At 35.5% G+C, this 10,890-nt stretch overlaps 1 long non-coding RNA gene across 1 annotated transcript; it reads right to left on the reverse strand.

Annotated features, from left to right (window-relative positions):
• Nucleotides 1-6,498: 6,498 nt before the first annotated feature.
• Nucleotides 6,499-10,516, reverse strand: LOC108640469. Its single transcript, XR_001921203.1, has 3 exons — nt 10,436-10,516; nt 8,631-8,692; nt 6,499-6,509 (listed from the first exon to the last, which is right to left on the reverse strand). It is a non-coding gene; the product is annotated as an uncharacterized LOC108640469 (long non-coding RNA).
• Between the last annotated feature and the right edge of the window lie 374 nt (nt 10,517-10,890).

A 10,890-nucleotide genomic window follows, 5' to 3' on the forward strand; every position in this document is an offset into this window, starting at 1 on the left:
TTATAGTTAATCATATGAGTGATTATAAGAAACAGTCTAAGTCACTATCAAAACTTTTTGGAGAGATGGCAACTGGTTAAGAGTGTTTATTAAGGTTTTTTCTGTATAATTCTCACAAAAATGAGAAATATTCAAATCCACCTGAATGTAACAGAGGCATGTTTGAAATTCTCAACTTTCAATATGGACTTTGGAAGAAAAAGTAACAACTTCTCAATAATAATTTAGATCCAGATTAATGCAGTATCTGTGATTGCACCTTAATACGTTTTCAGAGATTTTTAATTGTTGAATGTTGGTAGAGCATAGTTACACATCACTGGTTCTTCTCAGGCAACCTCTATGGCTTCTCTGCATCTTACCAAGGGGAAGTATTTGGATCCTTGATAGCTTTTTACCCTTCTGACTCTCAGGCAGGAAAAATAGGCAACTTGCATCAGCCTTCAGAAGTCACTGATGTTGGGTGATCTTGGATCACAACCACTTTTATTTGTGTCATGCCCACTTGAATAAAAACATCTGGCTGATGAGTATATTTAACACAAACACACTTCTAAATAAATATGTAAATACACAAGTACAAAAGAGTCTTTCACAACAGATGTATGCAAGTAACATAGAATCACAGAATGGTTTGGGTTGGAAGGCCATCTGATTCCAACCCCATACCATGGGTAGGGGCACCAGACCAGGTTACTCAAAGCCCCGTCCAGCCTGGCCTTGAACACCTCCAGAGATGGGGCAGCCACAGCTTCTCTGGGCAACCTGTGCCAGTGCCTCACAGTCAAGAATTTCTTCTGTATATCTAACCTAAATTTCCCGTTTCAGTTTGAACCCATTCCCCCTTGACCTGTCACTACAGTTCCTGATGAAGCTCCCTCTCCGGCTTCCTTGTAGGTCCCTTCACAGACTGAAATGTTGCCCTATGGTATTTTAAACACTAGCAATGCTGTGTTCCGGGGTTCTGTTTTAGTTTGATTTTTACTGTTGCATATTTGTTACAGTTCTTTTTAAATAAAGAATATATAATAAGGTTGTGATCATTCTTTGACTTGAAGTGGTTTAATACAGACAGCTTGCAATCTGACAGTGTCATTTTATGCATAAAGTTATACAGTGTCAGTGCTTAATTGTCCCATGACCCTTACTGGGCAATGTGGGAAACTGTGAAGCTTAGATTGGATATTAGGAAAAACTTCTTCACTGAAAGGATTGTCAAGCATTGGAACAGGTTGCCCAGGACATGTGAATGTGCCACTTAGGGACATGTTTTAGTGGTGGACTCAGCAGTGCTGGGGTGATGGTTGAACTTGATGATCTTAAAAGTCTTTTCCAATGTTAGTTGTTCTGTGATTCTATCTGCCCAAGGCAGTGGGTTGCCCTTTTGAATTCAGGGTAGAAAGTATAAAGGTTTGATATGATTCTTACCACCTTAGGGCCTCATTCCATAAATCCATAAATTTTGCTTCCCCAAAAAACCCTTTACTTCTAAACTGGATAGTGAGCTCTGCTGTACGTTTCTGATGCGTTAGAGAAACAAGAGATTAATACGGTGGTCTTGAGACACTAAAGACCTTGAAAGTAAAGAGCAGGACAATGAAACAGAGTTGAACTTTTACAGAAATGCAACGAAGACCAAACTGAGGTCTTTGCAGCATTGTGAGCAAAGCAACACCAGAGTCCTTAAATGCTACCAATACCATGGAAGACTTAAGCAGAGAATATTAAAGACAGACATTTACTTAGAATGGTAAAACTGAGAGAGAATCTGTCTGCACCCTTTCACCATAGCTAAAACTGACACAAAAAAAATAAAAAAAGAACCCATTCAAACAGAATTTATAATAATTTTTCTTCTTTGCAAGTTTGTGTGAATGAAAATAGTATGTGTGGAGATACTTGAATTCACGTTGACCAAAGGACTCTGTTTCATAGAAAAAAATCACCCACTTTATGTTAGAAACATCACATATACTAAAAAAACCTCCAAAATATAAAAAAACCCCAAAATCCCAAACCAACTTGCTTCCTTTTCTTGTACTAGTGATGGTGGTCACAAATTAAAACCACACATTTCCTTTTAACAGCAGTTGAGGGGAGTTCATTTGGGAAAGTTTCTAAGTCTTCCTGAATTCTGAGGTAATATTTTCAATTTTTAATATAATTATATTTTGGTCTTTATGAGAAATACTGCCAGCATTTGTAACCGGAAGTGTGTTTCAGCCAGGAAACTTTAGAAACCTTGAAATTTCCCAGTACTCTATTGAAATAATATGTAATATTTTTCTTTGTGTTGTTTCTTATTCTTCTAAAAAGTTGAAAGTCATGCTGAGTTTGGGATCCAAATATAACAAATTTATGCTACTCAAAGAGCAAAAAAGACCAAAATACAGTTATTGCATCCAGGAAATAAGAATTTCTCCCCATCAGGTTATGTATTTTGAACTATTTGTGCATTAATTTGTTTTCAGTGATGTACAGTTCATATTATGATTTATTGACCACATAAGTTTAATGTGGATTTAAACCTCACTGTTTTTTTTTATTATCTTCAGTAATATCCTGTGCTTGTGCCTGTCTCTGAACACACTTCAGAGTTTCAGGATTTAGAGATCCATGAGGGTAGTGCATTTCCTTCTTGCAAGCAGGAGAAACTTTGTGATGTCAGTTTGGTGATTGATGTGAACTTCTGCGCCATAGATACACCTTCACCAACTGGCATTTATCAGTTCTGGTGTGGGATTCTGATTACATTCAAACCAAGTTAAACTTGGCTAATCTTACAGAATCACAGAATTATTAGGGTTGGAAGGGACCTCTGGAGATCACCTAGTCCAACCTCCCTGACAAGGAAGTATTACCTAATAATAAAAAATGGTCTTACAATAATTAATCTCATAAGACCCTTGAAGTAAAATGGTGGCCCAACTGAATTTGGTGGTAAAACTGTGAGTGAAACCAATAGTTGAAAGAGATGAAAGAAAAAGTAGAAATCTCATTAACTGGAAACATGTAAAATTTGGTTCCAGTCTGAATGTGCTCCAGGAAAATCCCACAGTGCTGCCTGTGGTGTCTTTGCTCAACCAAGTGTCTGGAAATGCTGGGATCATCAGCCTTCTTTCCAAGCACTGTGTCAGAGCTCTGTAACAGGAAAGTTGGGGAATGACTGCAGAACTGAATATCCCACACATACTGATAGAGAAAATCAGCCGCTTTCCACAAATGGATACAAAGCTTCATGGAAACACTTCCTGAATGTTTGCACTTCACACAGCAAGTCAGGATTCCTAGTCATATTTGTTTTTCACTAACTAAAAGACTAGGTCTTCAGGTTGGACATTAGGAAGGATTTCTTCATGGAAAGATTTGTTAAACATTGGAATGGACTGACCAGGGAGGTACCCATGGACTGCCCATGGAGTCACCATCCCTAGAGGTGTTCAAGAGATGACTGGATGTGGCACTGAGTGCTCTGGTTTAGATGACAAGGTGATGATCAGTCAAAGTTAGACTCGATGATCTTGAAGGTCTTTTCCAACCTAAATGATTCTGTGATAATGCACCAAGAACCTCAAGCAAAGGTTCCTGAGGGTCTTACAGTTGTCAAAACAGAACATACTAAACATTAATAGTTTTCATATTTTAAAGAAAGGCAGTTACTGATATATTCACCTTCTAGATTGAAAAATATTTCTTAATTTATTTTTTTTCTTATTTGAGACAGTTGGGTTGTGATGATATATGCATCCAAAATTTGTTGCAGGGTGCATGATTGGAGTTTGCATACTGGAGTCTAGTTTTGGTGAAGGACATGAAGATTTTGTTTGGACCAGTCTGTCATAGATGTGAAGTCAGTGAATAAGAAAAAATCTGGTGTTTAGTGTGGCTAGATTGCTCTCCTTCATCACGTGGTTTAAGCTCAGGATATTATACAGCAGTCATTGTCTGAAAACTGGTTAGAGAGTGTCTTTTGTATTCTATTTTGTATTAAACCATCCCTGTTGGGCAAGGACTTGCTCTTGGGACTCCTAAGAATTGTTATAATATGAATAGTAATATTTCCCATCAAGCATCTTATATTTTCAGTAGTTTAGCTACCTTTGATACAGCAAAAAAATCTTTGTTTATATTACTTTCTGCTGATTAATACCCCAAGCAGCCTTTACTTTTGCAACTTTTAAGGACTTTCCACTGTCAGTAGAACAAAAATGCTTATGGTACAGTTTCCAGTGAAGAGTAAAGGCACATTATAAATATTTTTTAATTCATTATTCAATTAACACGTCATGAAAAGTGATAGCTTCCTTTAAAAGTTTAAATGAAACTGAAATAATTTTTCCCTTCATCTTTTCCCCACTTCTTTTCTCACCTTTTATTCCTCTTCTTTTCCCCAGTATGGAAACGAAAACCGGATACTTCATCTAAATTCAGCTGCTAGGAAGAAGCACTTGAAACTTGTGAAAGTCTGCTCTGGTGAGCTGTGACATTGTAAAGAAAAAAAACACCCCACATATAAGTGTAAAGGAATTTTTATATTGTACACATTTTAAACAAAAATGAGGGTGGTTTCTTCAAGAGGGTAAAAAAGTTCACCTCTTAGTCAAATAATACTGTTTCATTTCTCAGTCATAATGGATGGATATAATGAAAGAAACCAAGAAAATAAAAAGGCTTGAAAACTCTAACTTGGAAGGAAACTTAGGATTCGGGTCAGTGCCACAAATATTTCTGAACAATGCAGTGTACTAAATACCTTTTGTATTGAGAAGAGAGTTTATGCACTTTTAAAAGGCCATAAAATGTGCAACATCATGCAATATATATGTCAATGAAGTGCTAGAGGGATCTGTATTCTTTTCAGTTCTTTTTCTTCCCACTATATCCAGGATAAATTATACTGAGTAAAATAAATTATCTAAGTAAAATCTCGGGATTTTTTCACGATTTCATCTGCTTCGGAGACAAAGAGGATTAGAAAATTTATGGGCTTTCTAAGCAAATAGAGAATACTTCTCTTGAAATAGTCTATAGAAATAGATAAAATATCCATATAAAATATCTTGATAATTTAGCACACCGTAAAAGCAAAGAGAAAGAGAGGAAATATTATCATAATGAACTATTATTTCTCAAGATACAGTTGAGAAACTCTTGTGGTCCACTGGGACACTAATAGAGAAGTATATGACCTTTCCTGAGTTACTCACAGCCCTACTGTCACTACAAAGAATGAGACCAGACTTATGTGAGCATCAGAAGGGAATCATATTGAACTCAGCTTTTCCAAAAGACATTCTTCAGGAAATCTATGGGCATCATTTGGGCTCTAAAGTAAATGTTGTGAACACAACCTTGAATTGTCAGATCATCAATTCTTCAGGACCTGTAGTGGTAGGAAAAGGGGGAATGACTTCAAACTGAAAGAGGAGAATTTCAGGTTTGAAGAAATTCTGGACTATGAGGGTGGTGAGACACTGGAACAGGTTGCCCAGAGAAGCTGTGTCTGCCCCATTCCTAGAAGTGTTCAAGACCAAGTGGGACAGGGCTTTGAGCAATCTAGTCTAGTGGAAGGTGTCCCTGCCCATGGCAGGGGTTGAAACCCAATGGTCTTCCAACCTAAGCTATTCCAGTGATTTTCTAATATAACCATAGTTGAAGGCAAAGCAATAAGTCCAGGTAGGCAGAAAAGTGTGTCCAATTATGTGTATTCTGGAAGAATCATGAAGAAGAACAAGTTTCATTTTCTAAGCATACACAAAGAAGGCTATATGGCCTAAAGTGGGCAAAGCTTCCTATCTCCAAAAAAATGATGGTTTCAAATTAATTTTCAAATAAATGATGCCTGTTTTTCATTCTTATTTAAGTTGCAGCTGTGATTTCTCATGACTGAGTTGTGTGATTTGGTTAAAATCTCATTTTTTGAAGATAAAATGCTTGGCATGAAAAATATCTACATTACCTTGACAGATGTTTTGGAATACTTTTCTGATACTCTTCTTAGGGCACCAGTGGATGCACCTGCCTTTATTTTTCAAATATTTTCTAGAATTTACAAAAATATGAGATTATATAAGGGAAAAACTGTCCATGTGCTGACTAAAATGGAAGAAAAGAACTTTCTGGACAATATTAATGTAGATAAAGTAGGCAGAAGTCTTTAATTAAAGCACTTTAAGTCAGAATACACACAGAAGTGTACTATAATGTACAATACAACATTGGGCTTCTACAATTTTGTAGCTCTAACTAATTGTCATAATTAGTGGATATATATCCAACCCGAAAATTGTCCACCCCCTAGAACCTCCCTCAGGTCTGTCCCTTGGCACACCTTCCTGGAATTGAGTCGGAGGTCTCAGGACCCCTTTCTTCATCATCATCATCATCCTCAAGTCACATTCGATCTTTGGAGCTTCTCCAAGGTCTCCAGGCCTTCTAGGTTGCTTCATCTGCAATGGTATCTTTCCAGGTACATGTCCCAAACAAGAGGTACTCACTAAAATCTTTTCCTTGAAGAGAACATTAAACAAAACTGGAAGAATTTTGAAAATTTGATATGAAGTGTGAGAAAGGAGTTTTAGTTAACTGCTGTTCTCAAGTGTTAGAAACTATATAGCTATATTAAAAGTCTGTATGCTACAAATCTTAAGAATCCTAAGACATCACATACAGTATCTTATAGAGAATACAGAGTATTTCAGGGAAAAATAGAATAAACATTCCCTTATTTCTTATGCCAGCAGAAATTTTTTACATCATTCATTCATTGAGCATTTGAAAAAAAAAAAAGACTGAAATGATTTCTTATTGGCTTCTTTAATTCTGACAGGTTTTGGTGCAAAAACTTTTAATGCAAGTTTTCCATAAAACTAGTGGACCAAATATAGGGACTATGCTAAAAATTTTCGCAAGTGATTACCCAGTTAAGATAGAGATTTGGCATTCTCAAATATTCATCTATTTCACTGACATTTAGGTGAAGAAAATGGGCAGCCTGGAAACCTTAGTATATTACTAGAATTTAATGCATCTCTTCTTTTTTTTCCACCCCAAAAAATTTTAACTTTTTAACACATACAATTTTTGTTTTAATTTTTGTCTGAAAGTTGTATTTGCAATATTTGTCTCTCTGATATTTAATTGTTGTTTTTTCCTGTCATAGATTTTATCACAGGTGAAAACACTTGGACTTAAACATTGTTCGCTGGAATGGATCCTAAGAATGACAAGAAGCAGTTGTTCTATTTTTCTGTATTTGTTGCATGTGGGAGCCAAATCTTTGCCAAAAAAACAGTTTATAAAATAAATATGGAAAAAGCCTGTTTTCCATGCAGATGAATTACATGCATTTTAAAAATATTAAAAGAAATATATCTGATTTTGAGGGTTTTCCTTGTTTTATAACGTATCACTCCATAAATTCACTATTATGAATACATGAATTATGGTCATAATTCAAAAAAGTACAGAAATATAAGGAAATAAAAAAGAAATGTGATTAATTTAAAAATGGAAACATTGAGATTCCTAAAAGTTTGTAAATTGCTACAATTCTTATTAAAGTCACTAGCAGGTTTGAAGTTTAGAATCATAGAACATCCTGAATTGGAAGGGACCCACAAAGGTCATTAAGTTTAAAATGTCAGCCATTTTTTATATTGTACAATGTATATTACATAACTGATCCATAAGCTTCCTCAAGTTTACAATTCTAGCTAGAATTTTTACAAGTAGGTGATTGCTGAGTGTTCATAAAATACTGACAATAAAGAGATGAAGTAATCTTGTCCAGAGAAAAATAAGAGATCTTAAAACCCAATGAAAACAGAAAGAAAAGGGAACAGATGCTAACATAATGGAATGACCAAAAACTTGTAAAGAAGCTTGGAGCCTTTCTGCAGCTAGGTATATAGGAGACAAACTGTCCTCATATCCTTGTATGTGCTTTACTCTACTTTCATCTGGAAAAAAGCATCTCAGTACTTGTGACTTGATTATTTGTAAAATCTTGTTTTCTGGTCAGGCTGGAATTTGCAACAGATATGTTCTTAAGGTTGTGACTCATTAGAGCTTGTTGAGTCAATGGTAATAAACAGGATGCTGCTACAATTGTCCATTTAAAGTGGGTTTTGGTGTGTTTTGTTGTTGCTTTTGTTGTGGTGGGTTTGTTTGTTTGTTTGTTTTTAAAACTCGTTTTTCTTCCTTTCTAAGAAAAGAGATTGAAATATGTTAGAAAAAAAAAAAAGGAGGCAATCGTTTTAATGAAGTCAGGGTTTTTTCCTGCTATGCTGATAGTGATTTGAAAATTTCCATGTCTCTAAACATATTGAATATAAGACAGCTTTAAAAGACAGGGCCACATGTTACTTTTTCAACATTATAATTACTCCCTAACAGTTCTATGAGGTCTTGATATTATTTTGGAATTTTTAATTCCGCTGGCAAAGAAAACACTCCCTATGAAAGTTGTTCAGATCCATTATATTAAGAAGGCTTAACTGACTGAGAAAGAAGGATTGCAGCTCTTTGAACTGGAGGTAAGAGGGGACAGCATTAACAAAATAGTTGCTCACATTTTGAAAGAGTTGTTAATTTTGACTGTATTAAAACCAAAGGGGAAAGTTTCTTACCTCCTGTGGCAGAATGATTGAAATCCATCTGCTTGCACCATCTTTTGTCTGCTGTGTAGGCACTGTAATGTTAATATTTTATTCCACATTATCTGTACCAAGGTATCTTGGTAAATTTTGAGATATTCAGTGATGGTTTGATGCCTATTTTAATAACTCTTTGTGCACCAAGTGTCTTTCTTTTACCTTTCGGGAGTTTTATTTAAGAAGCAGACAATGAGAAATGCCTCACTTTTTCAGAGAAGTGGTTTTAAAATTTAACTAAAATTGAAAAATAAAAAAACCACTATAGCAAAAGCTTCTACTAATGTTCTTCAAACTATAAAGTCCAACCTTTCTCAGAGACTTTGTTCATCAAATTAACTGATGACTGTTGGTATTGTATATTCTTGGAACATGTAATAAGTAAGGTGAGTGTTTAGAAAAGTTTTAAAGCATATGTTCAGATACTTCCTCCTTCTCAGAGGATGAACTGGATATTGCTCAACACTTTTTTGGATTTATTTTTCTTAGAGAAGAACAAGTCTATGATGAAATAAACCCAAGAACAATTAGGACCACACTCTTGAAAAGGGAAGAGCTTGTGCAGCAGAGTTTATTTTTTGTGATTTTGGTTTAGACACAAAATATTCCACAAAAAAATTACTTTTAAAATAGTTTAAAGTTGGACAAAGGACAACTCAACTTTATATTGTGGATCAAGAAAAGATTGTACCTAAATATAACTTGTGTCATAAAATCTCCTCCCTTCATTCTAGTGTGTGTGCAGACTAACAGATCTAACTGCAACTGTGATCTGTAGTTAGTGTAAAGAAATATAATGCGAATGTGACTCAAGAATATTCAGCTCTTGATTGCACTAGAAATAGTTAATTTTAAGGTTTGGCTATTCCAGCAGCTGCAATCCTTATAACTACTGTTAATGTTGAATTTTGCTCCTGCAGTTTCTGAACTACTTTGCATAGAAGTGGAAAACTTTAAGCTCAAGATTTTGTGTATCTGAGGTTTCCAGTGATGGCAATATCATTCAACATTTTGGTGTTTTGAGATAACCTGATTTGATATAAATTGTGAAGACTATATTTTCTGTTATCTTCAGGGCTGTTAGATTTTCCTAGGAATAGGAAGAGTCCAAAACTTAATAAAATGTACTTGAAAGACATAATATTTAAATTATTTTTATGTAGGGCAGGTCCGGCAGAAAAATGGGCAAGAGTACTCATAATATTATGTTTTCATCAGTATTTGACAACACAGGCAAAATTTCATCAAACTTTCAAGTTGTTTATTCAGCTGATAATAATGGCATGTGTATCATGCTCCAGCTTCCCCAAAGATAAACTCTGCTTGGGTACATGCAAAGTTTTTCCCAAATTCCTTTGGGATTTTGACTAAACTACTTAATGCATTCAAATCAGCTCTTCAGCTTCACTCCTTTGAAATTCTAAGTGGCCTACCTTTTAACCTAAACAGAACTGAGGTGGTTAAGTCTCTTAAAGGTTACGTGTTGTTTTTGTAGATACTGGTAGAAACAAGCACTCCAAGTGTCCCCAAACTGCAGCTGCTTGGTAGTCCTCGAGATAACAAACAATAGTGTCCTGTGTGTACTATTTATTTCTTGATTCTACACAGCCTTTTCTTTTCCAGTGGCTCAGGGTAGGTACAGCATAAAAGTCAGAAAGCCAATATAAAAGTAGAATTCCCACAGCCCACTGTCATTTCCAACCTAAGCATGAAGGATGTGCTTGGTCTGTGATTGCTCTGCCAGCATTAAAGAGAGGTGTTGTGATCACCTCCATGCATACCTGGGACACGGTGGTAGTGCACTTTGTAACAGTTCTGGTCTCAAAAAAGGCTGCCCAGAGTATCTTCAGAGCCGTATTTTTGAACTCATGATATGCACACGTGCCAAGAGGGTCCAACACATCTCAGAACAATAGTCTCTGTAAGGCAAATAGCAAGTTTTTTTAATATTACATAATGTCATAAAAATCTCTAATCTGATTTCAATTATGTAAGTATAACTTGATTTTGGAGTGAGATCAGATTTTGACCCAAAATCCAATAGACTGCAATCATTCTTTCTGTTACAGATGAAAATCAAAACCCACGAGCTATAGACACATAAAGTACAGATCTCACTATCTTCTGGATGCTTGTATTTGTATGGATGTTTTAGCCTTTGACAGAAAAGGAAGCAAATAATTTATCTAAACTTTGAGGTCACATGTAGGACACAATTTCCTTCTACTTGAGTGGA

Source organism: Manacus vitellinus, unplaced genomic scaffold, assembly GCF_001715985.3.
Source record: "Manacus vitellinus isolate BGI_N305 unplaced genomic scaffold, ASM171598v3 scaffold_34_pilon, whole genome shotgun sequence".
Taxonomy (NCBI): Eukaryota; Metazoa; Chordata; class Aves; order Passeriformes; family Pipridae; genus Manacus; species Manacus vitellinus.